Genomic DNA, 13,776 nt, shown 5'->3' with positions numbered 1-13,776 from the left:
TCATAAATGAATTGTGTCCACAAAGCTTCACCAAACTGTCTGATTGACAAGACTACTTTAAAGATACAAAGGTCTTTTCAGAGGCTTCTCTACCAAGTAACTGCTCTAACTCATCTGAAACTGGATCTTTTGATCTCAGCATCTTGTGGTTGCATGGAGGAGGAGAAATGTCATTGTGTATTTGTTTAAAAAATAGGGTTGTTTCCCGAGGTTGTTGAGTGGAGTCTTCTCAGATCATTTAGTCAAATGTTTCATCTTCTGTGTCACTGTTACTGCCATGCATAAGTAGCAATAGCCCTGGTTAATAAGAAACACTGTAAATACGTAACAGGTTTTCCTAGTGAGCAGTGCTGAACTGTGCATCTGGCTGGTACTTTGAATGTGATGTTTTGTAACCTGGACCTTACTTAAGAACTGCAATCAGTATTGCTGTTTTGAAATTATGCTGTGTGTTGTTGTGTGCGTTTGGTGGTGTTTTGTTGTTGTTTTATTTTTTTTCTATCATCCTTAAGAGAAAAAAAGGAACCTTTGCAGGGAAATGAGAAAATTCCTTAAGTGTTTTGTCTCTTAGGGCCTAAGATAAGGAAGCAAGATGTAAATGATAAGAAGAAAAGCATAGGCTTCCAACACTCAAAATATGGCAGCAGTTTGCTTTGCTTGGTATGTTTTATAGTATTTCAACAGGTAGCTCAGGTAATTCCTACAAATCTGTGCAAGGGTCAGTTTAATGTTACTGACTTAGGTTACAGAATTAGAATGTGAGGCTGAGATTCAGGACGGTTTGTTTTACCAGTATGCGTGGGGATATACATTTGCATGTATTAGTGTCAAACTAAATATTCCAGGTAGCTTAGAAAACTGAGTTTGAATGACGAATCTTTTCAACAAAAATTGTATTCTGGGTGGCAGGCGCTGAATTGGACTATTGTGAGTAGTCCCAGTGTGTTCTAGTCATCTGTGAAACTACCCAGAGCTCAGTTACTCATGTTTCCTTGTAGGCTTAGTGCATATATGAGCAGTAATAGTTATTTGTGAGGTGTCTGCAGACCGTAAACAACCAGTACTGATTTTTGTGGTTAGCTTCATACATAACTGTTTGGCAATTAGAGGCTGAGGGTCTAGGATCATAGTGAAGTGAGATTTCCTAAGTGCTAAAAATGATCAGGGAAATATACTGCAGCCAGTAGAGCTCACAAGGGCATGCTAAATACCTGCTTGTTTTTATCTAGTCAGTACCTCACTTTTTGCATAAAACAGTGAATTTAAACCCCAAACCTCCGGATTTTATACTGAATTCTTGCCTTTTTGTGCATCAGTGAAACTTTCCGCCTTATGAGATACTTCATCAAGGCATTTGGTCAAAGGCTTTTAATTAAGCTTTGTGATGGTCACATAGCTGGTAGATTACTTTGAGGCTGTCAAACAATGAGAAATGTTATTGCTGAGGTTTCTTGAAAAAAGAAAAGTCTCAAATGTTGAAGTCTTGAGGACTGTTTTTTTCAGAATCCAAGCAGATGTTAAATATTGGGATGAAATGAGGTGACATTTCTGAAGACTTGGCCCAGATAATAAAGGGAAGATGCATCAAGAACATCCCAAGAAGTGAATTAGAATAGAATGTTTAAATACTAAATATTACTTGGCTAACCCCTTAAGTTACACAATGGACTTTGCTGTACCCATTGCGTAGAGTTGGCTGTATGTTATTTGATATAATTTTCTACAAGCATTAAGGTAGTAAGTCCTTCATTTTCCAAAAGTTTCCAAAAGTTTATCATGCCACTAACCTTTAGACATGTTGGGTTATGCAGCATTGAGTGCACAGATGGTTTCCAAGATCATAAAAATGCTGCACCCCCTTCTAAAAAATCTAGGCTGAGGTTTAAATGTCTTGGCCTTTAGTAATTCTGGAATTAGAGGCATAGATATTAAATCAAGGTGAATTGAAATATGAGTTGACTGTATTGTCCTGTTCTACACAAAAGCTGATGGTTCATAGTGTGGTTAAGATCAGACTTGAGAAGATACTAAACCCCATCTTTTGAGGCCTCTTTTTGTCTGTTACTATAGAGAAATAAAATAGGATATGATTTCTCTGCAAAAGAAACTGGACAGGGAAGTTTTTTTAAAAATTTTAAATAAATTTTTAAAAACCTTTTTAAATAAAGCTTTTATCCCTGTATTCATGTATTTATTTGCTTTATTGTTGTTATTTAGCAAGTCCGTTTGGGTTACATATTGCTCTCCAGGTTGGTCCTAAAAGAATGGAAATGGGACAGTTACAGCAGTTGCTTATGCTCTTGCTTTGCACCCCATAAAGTCTCACTTTATGTGTCTCAAGTACTTGTTTTCTGCAGTTAAGGGAAGTTGTTAGACTTGAACTTGCCATGGCTTGCAAATTTTGAAGAGGACATCAGTGCTGTGCATTGCTTGACTGACAGGGCTGTGGAGCCAGGCTTCTGTAAGGACAACAAAGGCAAGCCAACTAAAATTTATTAGGACAATGGCACCTTTTCAGATGGAAAGATGAGGTCAGCCATAATGGCTTATTTAATATAAAACATTAACAAGACAATCAACAAGTTACAATATAAGTAAATAAAAATTTAAAAAAACCCAGCTTCTCCAAATGTGGTGGAAAGCTGTCTTTGGAAGGAAAACAAGGATGCTCAGTTTGACTGAATTTCTTGCCTCAGTGGCTGAGCAAAGTTACAAACCTGGACATCATTTATGTTCCCATTATGGGAAAATTTGACTGCCTATTGAATTATCAAGGCAGCAGAACCAAGGCAAGCCTGCTTGTAAGAAAGTGATAAAATATGGTTTGGCTATTGGCAATCCTTGCAGAGGATAGCCATGACATGCAGTTACCTGTCAGTGCAGAAAGAGCAATATCTTTTGTAATACAATGCAAGGACTGGAGTCAAATTTGCCTATCCTTGACTCAGAACAACTCAGCTAACAATAACTGCTTGGCATGTATGTTAACTCTTTTTTTTTAAGCTTGGAATCAGATGCATCCTTCCCCAGCCAAAGGGAAACATTTGAGAAGCTGTGACGCATTTACACAGATGAAGGAAGGAAATGTCCAAAAGAGTCAAAAGCTAAAAGTAGATCAGTTTGCTGAGTTGAACTCTGGGTGGGAATTGAAGAACTAAATATAAATCTAAATTTGAACCTTTGTGACTTGCATAACTGAGTAGTGTAACCTTTTTTTTTTCTCTCCCATTAAACTTTATAGTGGATAACTTCAGGTGAAGACTTGTGTCAGGCCTTGTAAGGTGCCTTTCTGGTGCCTTAAATAGACAGCACTGAGAAGTCTGATCACTTACTGATGATTATTGTTATAGTACAGTTTAACTCCCTGACAAAGTGGAATGCAGGTTTTTGTTTGTTTGTTTAAGAGCTTCTCTATGGAAATGGTATCTCCTGACTCTACTGAAGAGAAGTTTTAACCTAGAAGCTATTAGAACCAGTATGTATGAGGTTAAGAAAAAGAGTATTTTTTTCCCCACCTTCTTCATTAAGTTTACCTCTGTCTGACCTGTATGTAAAAAGCAGTGATAACCTGAATATTGAAGAAGTGATATTTGGTTTTCCAAAAAGGTTTGCCTTCTGCTCTGACACAAACCCCGGTTTGGAAGCTATCAGCTTTCCTTTGTGGCAAAAAAAAAAAGTGTTTAAAATTTGTGTAGTGGCAAGAGAATATTGGAAAAGCTTTATATGTGAGAGTGTTCCTAGATTACTGTCCCTAGATGATGATGATACTGCTGTGAAAATGAAGATAAGCACATTTTCTCTTCTTTTCCCTTTCCCTGGAGCAACAGGATACATTTTTGGGGGAGCTGGGGGCAACTCACACAGTACTGCTACTTAAAAACTGGGCTTTTCCCGTCTGATGAAGCAGGGCCAGTGCAAGTGAATCCTCGTGGCTTAGTGTTTGCCACCTTCCAGTGAAGAGCAATTATGTCATGATGCAATACCTAATTCTAAGCTTTGCAATGGAGAGGTGAAATACATACAGTTAGTGCTTTGACTTTGTCAGAAAAAAAAATGTTACTATTAAAGTAGATGTATTTCCAAATAAATGTAATACAAAATGCTGGGTAAAAATGGTAGCATTGATTAGATCAATGTCAAGCAGTAACTATCTTCCCCTCCACCCCACAAGATGGGAGGGTTGTTTTTTTTATATTTCGTACCTTCTCTTTTCTTACTATGTTGACTGCTGTAGAATGTTTGCTTGGCAGATGTATAAATAGTTGTGCTCTTGTTTGCTCTTTGTTTGGTTTCCCAGAGGAGCCTGAGAATGTTTTTGCAAAGTTGTTTTGCAGATTTGGTGTCTTTGATTACTAAAATAGTATTTGTTCCAAGCAGCAGTTTATCTGTTAAAGCAATGAACAGTGTGTAGCAAAATGACCTGACTACCTACAGTCACCTGTATATATCAGTGTGCAAATTTAAACTTTGTATTTATGGACTGTATTGTTATATAGCGAAGCGTGAGAACTGTTGGTTTTAAAAATCTCATTTTTCTAGAATATGCTTTTGAAGTGGATTTGCCCATGTTGCTGTCCCCACTGTGTTAACCCACTGTTAGAAAGTTAAAGCTGTAAAAACCTTTTGAAAGACCAGTTGGCTAGCTGGGCAGCTACTTAATCTGTGATGTTTCTGCTTGTAGGCAGGTTCATGATGTAGAATCTGAGCAGGATGTGACTTGCAGTTCACGTCTGCTGAGACAACAAGAGTTCAAAGAGCAAGAAGGTGCTGCTCTCCACAATGCTGTGGGTGGCCTCTAGGCAGTGAAAAGGAGGTGGCAGAGTCCTGTGTTTGGGTGTGGGAAGGTAAGGATGGATCTATGTGTATACTAAGGCAGAGCACTTAATGGGCAGCCTTTAAGTTGTATGGGCTGCCTGAGCTCTGTTCTGCTGTGCATTTGCTGCAGCTTTTTTATGTGTTGATTTAGGAGAGAAAAAGAGGAAGACGTTTTTTGTGGTCAAGAGGAGCCAACGTAGTACCTTAGGCTTTGATTTGTTTCTCTGTGGAGTGTTTAGTACTCGGGGTAGAAAACTCACTCTCACTTGCCTCCTTTGCTAATACTTTGCATCCTGGCTCCTGTTCTAGCTACAAGGCTTCAGAAGTGGGGTACAAAACTGGCTGGTTTGGATTCTCCTAATTTAATGAGACTTGCCTACCACAGGAGAGATGAGTGTTAGAGGAGGGGTAGCTATCTTTTTCCAGAGTGGCTTTTTACTGTCTTAATTATTGTCCTCACTTGCATGATCCCTTCTTTTGTTCCTTTTCCTCAATAAATAACGCAGAGGTCCAACAGACAATAAGCTCAATCACTAGGCATCAGTGTTCATCTCCACAGGAGGTCCATTATGTGTACAGAGATAAGTAGGGGGTCCTGTGGAAAAGCACTGCCTGGTTTGAGTGTTACAGCATGTGTGCTACACTGACAAATAAGGGTTGCACAAGCAGCCTTAATGCTGCGTTACCTAGTTTTTGAGTGCTTTTTGTGGCAGCTTCAGTCAAGTCTGGTGCTAGGTCGATTAAGTCATTGTTTAGCGTTTACATGAAGTTTTCATTAAATGCCTTAGTGGATGACAGTAGATGACATTAGTTTTACCAGGCTGCACTAGATTAGTATGTTACATCAGAGTTATTTTGAGAGTAGAAATGCATTAATTCACTATATAATATTAAGGAAGAAGGACATGTAAGCTTCTTTTTTATATAGTCATGTTGAGAAAAGCATCTCTTTAAACACAAATGCAGTACTTTACTTGGAGACTTTTTTTTTCTTAGACAAACAACCCGTGTATACTCTACTGTTAAATTTCTTAGGGTTTGATTTGTGTCACTTTAACATGGTGTTAGTTCTGCCATGTTATATTAGTAAAACTACTTGAAGCAAGATGTAAAAATTGTCAAATATCAAGGAGGAAAAAAATCCCACAAATGCTAAATTATCATTTCACAAGCTTATATGTAATTAAGATCTAAAAGATAAAGTGTTTTCAGGTGAGGGAAGCTTTCCACAGCATGATAGGCTATGTTTCTTGTGTAGACCCCCTCTGGAAGAATAGATGACACTGAAGGACTTAATTGGAAACACATATTGATAAGTAACCTGAGTTACTGCACTTTATTTTCCCAAGCTATGTGGACTGTATTAAGCACAGAAGTGGTAAAACTGCTGTTTTAATAAGATACTTACTAAACTGAGCTATCGTGTAACCTCTGAGAAAGAACCTGAATGGAAACGAAGGAATGCCTCTCCTCAGGATAGGAAAGAATTATGTTTCTGTGTAAAAGCCGCATTCCTCCTTTTTGGTGGAATAGGAGTTGTCTGAATATGTGAAATAGCTGTTTGCATAGTAAGCTAAAACTCTAAATGCAATGAAATTGGTTCCTTATTGAAAGGTGACTGGGAAGATAGCTAATTACCAGGGACAAAATAAGGCCGTATCTTCATAGTGGAGTCGTATGTCAAAGACTACGGAAGTGGAAATGTTAGAGTTATATTTAAAACCTCAATATTTAACAGTTTCTAAGTCCTCTTCTTGGAGATTGGGTTTCTTAGCTTTTGAACAGCGCATAGCATAAGAGCAGTATTACCATCCACATTAAAACCAAGAATGAATTAATTCTGTTTAGTTGGTGCATTTCTCATCCAAACATCCTTTCCTTTTGAAGAAAATCTGAGAATAAGACCAGGATCCAAGGCAAATTTTGTGTTTCCGTTGTGCTGTTGGTATAATGGGGAAAGAGATGGAGACGTGAGCAAAACAGTTGTTCGCACTGGGGACCAGTTGAGCAATTTCTAATTAGTGAAGCTGGACTTCTGTGTGAATTGTTGAGCGTGTGGTAGTTGAAGTAGAGCTCTGGAGAATAAGCTCTGCTGTCCTTATCTTGGTTCTGCCCAAATATATTGAAGTTTGGTATTGATGTGAGATGTAGTCTTCGAGAAGACATCAATACTTGGCCTAGGGGTAGGCAGGAGCATATCTATTAATAAGATGGTGAAGGATGGAAGATAAAATCAAGGAAGGAGGAGATAACTGAGCATGAGGGTCAGTTTACTTATAGAAATACCAAAAATTGCTACACTACCTACCTGCTACAAAAGCTGCTCTCTCTTTTGTGGTTGAAGTCTTATACTGAAACAGAACTAACAGTTCTACTGACGTACACAGACAGATTAATTGATGCAAGGGAGCCTGAATTTTCACAGGCCATTTGACAGAAAATGTACTGTTGCCCTGAAGCAACTGCTGATTTCAAGGCCAAAAGAAAGATTTTCTTGTTTTAAAGCAGAGCATGAGAAGGATGAGCCTGGGCAGAAGAATGGGGAGGAGATAATGGCTATCTGATGCAAAAGACTTGGGATTGCCAGTGTGGTGAGGTCAGGGAGAGAACTGACCCTTGAAAGGAACAGGGAGATGGGTTGTCTTTTATTTACTACCATGCTGCTCATATATTTGCTTTACAGGGATAATGTGCTCAAATCAGAGAGACAAGCTGTTAATAGGCTCTGCCCTAGATAGGACTAATGTTTCTTTATTCCCTGAAGAGAATAGCAAGGAACAGGGAAGAAAGTTGCATAGAATTCCTTAATTTTGTATTGCAAAGTAGAATCTTGATGACATAACTCAAGAAAAAGTTACTATTAACCTGTTTTTTTACCGTAAAATTACCTTTTTGCATACCACTCTTCCTCAAATTCCTGCCAGTCGCAGCAGAAATGTACTACTTGGGTTTCTGTGGAAAGGGCAGCTCAGTTGTTGAAAGGAGGTCACTGACACAGTCTTAGCTCCACCAGGACCCCAGCACATCAACAGGTTTGTGGTTAATCACCTTGCTCTAGCCTCTGGTCTGGCAGGAGTACTGCCTGATCTTCAGAGATTTGTTGAACCTCATCTCTGGGTAATCATTGTGTTGTGTTCAGATGAGATTACTAATCATGTCTTTTAATTAGAGAAATGGCATAGCTGTAGGAAAATAAAGCAATTTGGATATGTTGATGGTGGTTTTGCTGAGTTTCCTCTGCTTAAGGAGGATCAAAACCTCCTGCATTGGTAAATGCATGTTCTCGAATATAAAGAAAGCATGACTAATTTCAGACTGATTTCTTCCCAGGGACATTTTCTTCTTTCTGGTCAAAAGTTGTTCTTGGTGACATAGTGAGAGATGAGAAGCATAAATTGCCTTGTACTGAACCTATAAAGAGGCAGCTAAATCACCCTTATTTTGATTGTAAAGTATGTTGAAGGAAAAGCTGATATGGTTAATGCAGCTTTCCAAAAAGGGCAGTTCATATAGCTGAAAAAAATGAAGCAGAGTTTGGGAAAGAAAAAAAAAAAAGGAGCTAACTTGAGTTTACTCCCTGGGCTAACAGTAATTTCAAAGTTAATGTATGCTGAAATGTTGCTTTGACAGTAATCTTGAATCTAATCCTGCAGGATGAAATTAGAATTGTCATTCCCTGTGATATTTAAAATGCCTGTAACTGGCTTCATTTTAGCACAGAAAGTGAATATGGTGGAGCTATTTTTTTCAAATAATGTTTCCTTCAGTAGTTGCTATCTGTGCATTTTATCTAGTGTTAACAGCATTCAAGTGTCTAAAATTGAGAATATATTGCTGTAAGGAACCAGCAAACCACAACCCGTACGTTTTGTTCACTGCCTTTAATTTAAGCATGGCGTTACTATCAAGTGTCCTGCTTTTGTGGCTTATTTGGTCAGAGTTCTGAATTCATTGAAAGTATTTTGGTCCATGTTTTTTAAGATAAAAATCAGTACTGTGACATTTCAAGCTTGTGGAAGAAATTGTCAGTTAGCCAGATGTATGAAATTACTAACTGGCTGATTGAAAATGATCCTTAATTAAAAGCATAAGTTTTAGAAAGATAGCTATGCGTTAATGAGGTAATTTTATGTTTTCCATTAAAATTGGCCTTGCTGAAGGGGGGCTTTGTGACGATGTCCTGTAAAGGTAGGAGTGGAAAAAATCATTAGTGGAATGGAAGGACAGGTAGAAAGAGGCTTGTGTTTATGTACAGTTGAAAAAACTAGATTTAAAAACAATGTAACAGAAGAGCCATATTGATATGAAGGAACAAAATATCAGGGTAGTAATTTATAGCAAATTTAATTCACAGTTCTAAACAGGAGCACAGCAGTCCTTAACAGCCTAACTTAGATATAAAATGTGAAAATAATTACCAGTGCACTCCTTATGCTGCCAGTGGTTCTACCTATGAACTTGTTCTGGTCTGACTTTCAAGTTGTAGCTGTTTCTAAGGCTAGAAATAGTTACGCAAGTTTTGCTGCGGCTTGCTGTCTGATAATGCTGTACTTGTTCTGGCTCTTTGGATATCTGTGGTTGTTTTCCTATTGCCCTACTTGTTAGCACTGTTGGGAAAGTTTTTCCTGAAGCAGCGACTGTACGCTGGACTTTGCTGTGCCTAGTACAGGGCAACTCTGGTCTGACTGGCTCCTGTTTGTTGAAGAAAGTTGAATGTAGGCTGCACAACTTGAATTCCTGAGGAGAAAGAGGTCGTACATGTGTTCTTTAAAACATTTTTAGGTACTACATCTCTGCCTCTCCCTCAAGCTTTCAGAGACATATCTGAATATAGCCTCAATTAAATTCCTGTCCTTTAATGAAGGAAGTCCTTTGCTTAATGTGTAGCTGATATACTTGGAACGTTAGGGCATCAGTCAGGATCCAGAATTAATTGCCACTTGGGACCAATAGTGCCATGTGGACACTGAAAAAGAACACTGTCTCTTTCAAAAGCCTTCTGAAATGGTCAGCTTTGAAAATGAGGCACATTGTTATTACGTTAAAGAAAGTACTGTGAGTATTGAATCTTGCTTCTCCTTTTTACCTTATAACAACAAAAGCAAATAAATATTTTGTGTGCTGAATATGGCACAAATTGGAAGAGGAGAGCCATAACTTCCTTACTTGCTGCCTTCTTGTGCTCCCTCTCCCTTCTACCAGTTCTCAAATGTAGGAGGAAAAAGCCCAAAGTTGGCACAAATGGAAGAGGGCATCTCGTTCCAAAACCAATGACTAATGCGTCAGTCCATGGTAGAACAATATTGTTTTAACGTGGCTAAGGCCCTGTTCTTTCCTTTGTATTGAATTCCTTCCTGTTTGAGAACATTGTCTTTAGAATACACTTATATCAGCTTGAATGGTAGGAACTTTGTGCTTATTGCTATAGTATCTGTATTAATTTGTTGGTACAGCTGTTTCAAGTAGAAAAAAAAAGTTAAGCAGGCATTTACTGTGGGATAGCAAGTCTGTTTGTTAGCAGTGCTGTTAAAGTATCCTAGATGCATGTGGCTTTAAAAGAAGGCAGATGATGTGAATCTATACATATACATTAGTTAAACAGCCCAGATGAATTTCAAGTAAGTAACTGATGGGTGTTAAGGAACTTGGTGTCAGCTGCCATGGCCCCTCACATTGTATCAGTTAATATACAACATTAGACTCCATTGCTCAGTTAAAGGAAGCGCCTAATTTTCAGTAATGCTTCAGCTAATGTCCAGGCATTTCTGTGACTTGAACTTCAAAAGTAAAATTTGAGGTAGCTACTCTACATGTTTTCTCTGACTAATTTCTGTGACTTATATGGGACTGGTTGTGGGCAAGCAGGGAGGGGAGAGTGCTGCATTTTTCAATAATTGTATAATTAAATTCATTGATGGTAGGCCAAGAATAGTGATCACAAGGGCTGGTGCTGAATCAGAAGGAATACGTTAAATGGCGCTCTGTTGAACAGAGACATAATTGCCCTCTCTTTCCCCTTCTTGGCTTATTGGATGGCTGAATTGCTCATTTCGTACATGACTTTGAGTGTGACTGGAGCTGTGAATCAGTGTTTGTTGGAGTTCTGCATCTGGCTTATGTTCTGACTTCCCTTTTATGAGCTGGAGAGGCTGTCACTGTTATTACTAACTATGTAGTGAAAATCCTCTTAAACTCTCCTTGTTATGAGTGGGTGAAAATGTTTGGCAAACACACGAATCAATAATTGCTTATTTGCCTCACTGCCACTTTTCAAAAGCTTCACTGTCCTTTTCTGTGTTTGCACGGATAATCAATGCCTGTCCCCAAATGATAATTAACAGGGATAGATAACTTTGAGGCCTTCCTTTACAAAGTCATCCTGCAACTGCAGCTCTCTGAAACTGCTCTTGTTTATTGCATTTCTGACCTTCCTCAGCAGTAGCAAGGCTTGCATCAAAATAGCAATAGCTTATATGCAGTTAGGAAAAACTTGATGATTATTTTAGTTAAATGTATTCACTGGTTTACCATGCTGCTGAAATGCCTGGAGCTATATGCATGGCAAAAAGAATAAGTAAACTGAATGAAGGTTATTAAAAGGGAAATTAACACTTGTCTTACTATGAAGAAAAACACTCTATATAACTTGACCTGGTAAGTTTTCATAAAGATGAGACTGACTTTTTAATGGCTTTGTCTAACGTGTCCATTTTCTTCTGCTGTTGCTGGTTGAAATTGAAAATTAAAATGAGAGAAAAGTACCTTCATGATTACAGTTTTCCCTTGGGAACTATTTCAATTGTGGCTTTTTCATAAGAGAGATTGTGGCTTCCTTTCTATTTCTGTGGCATGAAAATTCAGATTTGTGTAGCCTGTTTCTAAAGTTAAGAACATTCTAGATGCTAGTCTTGGAAGATACAAACAACTTCCAGGTGTCTACAATTTGAGGAAGTCCCTAGCTGAATCACATTGCTGTTTTGATGTGTCCTTTGCCAAAAATAACTGCAGTAGTACATGCACAGACTGTCTATGCAGTATATTAAGGAGAAGACAAAGCAATCTATTTCAATGTATAAGATTTGTTTGATTTTTTTTATTTTATTTTATTTTATTTTTAGATTTGCATTTCTGTAGTGGAAAGGCAAGCGTTCAAAACTGTTTTACTTTGTTTGCTCTGCAAGTCAGTGGCATCTTACTCCACTGGAGCACTGCAAGATAGACTTGAGCTGTTCATACTCTTCCAAATCAGTAGGGCTCACTGTTGCTGGGTGCCTTGCTTCAGTCCAGTGCTTGGCTTTGTCATCCACTGAAAAACTACTTTTGGTACCATAATTTATATTAGCTGGATGATAATACAATTAAAGCTTCAAGCTGCATTGTTCCACAGATCAGATGAACCATAGATGCAAACCCATACCTGCCCAAACCTTAAAGTATGTGCACATTGTTTTGATCTCGGTGATAATGGCAAGGAAGTTTTTTCAGTGGACAGAAAGTAGGGGAGAAAAAGATGACTCTACCCTGCATTCTGCAGGCCTGTAATGGCATATAGTCTGTTTTAGTATGTAAAGCCTTTTAATGGCTGTTTCCATTAGCAATTTAGTTCAGATCGAAGTGTGCTTTTTAAGTGCATCTCTTGTTTGTCCCATTTTACAGTTCTATTTCTTCTCCATTGTTGAGTGTCTCAGATGCACAAATAGGATTCCTTTCAGATGAAATTGAATTGGAAGACATGCTCTAGTTACAAATAGATTTTAGAATAATATAATCACTTTTTTAGGAAAAGACCTTAAAGATCATTTAGTCCAACTGTTATCCTAACACTGCCAAGTCCACTTCTAAACCATATCTCTAAGAGCCTCATCTAATCATCTTTTAAACACCTCCAGGGATGGTGACAAAACCGTTTCCCTGGGCAGCCTGTTCCAATGCCTGACAACCCTTTCTGTGAAGAATTTTTTTCCTAATGTCCAATCTAAAGCTCCCCTGCTGCAACTTGAGGCCATTTCCGTTTGTCCTTCTTGCTACTTAGGAGAAGAGACCAACACCATCCATGCTACGACCTCCTTTCAGGCAGTTGTTGAGAGCGATAAGATTTTAAGTGCACAGGATCAGACAACAGCCAGTCAAAAGTAAAACTTCCTGTAATACTTCCTGCAAAACATGTAGTTTGGCCATTGAGGCCTCTACACCAAGGTTTTGCTCTACTGACCCTCTTCTGTTGTGTTGTGTGACAAGCTAGTGTAGACTTGGCCAAAGAGGGCCTGCAGGTAACTCCTGAAACTGAGCAGATACTCAACTGAAGTAACGAAGACCTTGTAGAGACAGAGTGTTAGTTTACTGTGTGAAATGAATGATCACTCTAAAGAAGTGAATCATCCTTCAGAGCAAGGACAGGGCTTGGAGAGCTGAAGGAAGGGAAGAGATGGCTGCTCCAGTTACACGCATGAGATGAGGGGCTTGGTGCTGCGTGTGGTACAACAGCTGTTGCAGCTGTGCTTTCTTCTGTGGCAAGGCACTTAAATTATCTGACACTAACCCCAAATGCAGGTTCCAGTTTTGACTGGGACCTGTGATTCAACTATTGAAAAGCTCTCTGTCTAAAAAGTATAAGTTGGTCACTAATGATCTAGAGAGTGACAGACATTCAAGGGTCCTCTCTACCTCATGTGACTGGATGGAGGATGTTTTCTTCCCCCACACATTCTCTCCTAGTGAGGTGTGGCATGGTTGAGGTGTGAATGGGAAAATAACTGTATACTTCCCACTCCTGTGTTTGTTGCAAATGGTGAATTGTTTTTCTGTAGAGCTGCTCGAAGACAGGAAACAAATGCTGTAGGAAGACTACCAGAAACAGGCATGTGAACTGATTCTCAGATGCAGATATGCTGGAGAAATCCTTCTCACCCAAAAGCTGCTCCAAAATTATTTATTCAGAAATTATTTGAGTAACTAAGTTGT

General features: G+C 38.6%; 1 protein-coding gene across 1 annotated transcript in view; it reads left to right on the top strand.

Moving 5' to 3' along the window:
• Positions 1 to 13,776, top strand: part of TRIO (trio Rho guanine nucleotide exchange factor) — a 251,638-nt gene that overhangs the window by 7,867 nt on the left and 229,995 nt on the right.

This window comes from Columba livia, chromosome 2 (genome assembly GCF_036013475.1).
Source record: "Columba livia isolate bColLiv1 breed racing homer chromosome 2, bColLiv1.pat.W.v2, whole genome shotgun sequence".
Classification (NCBI taxonomy): Eukaryota; Metazoa; Chordata; class Aves; order Columbiformes; family Columbidae; genus Columba; species Columba livia.
Note: the sequence above shows the minus strand (reverse complement) of the source record. Positions and strands in the feature narration are given on the sequence as shown.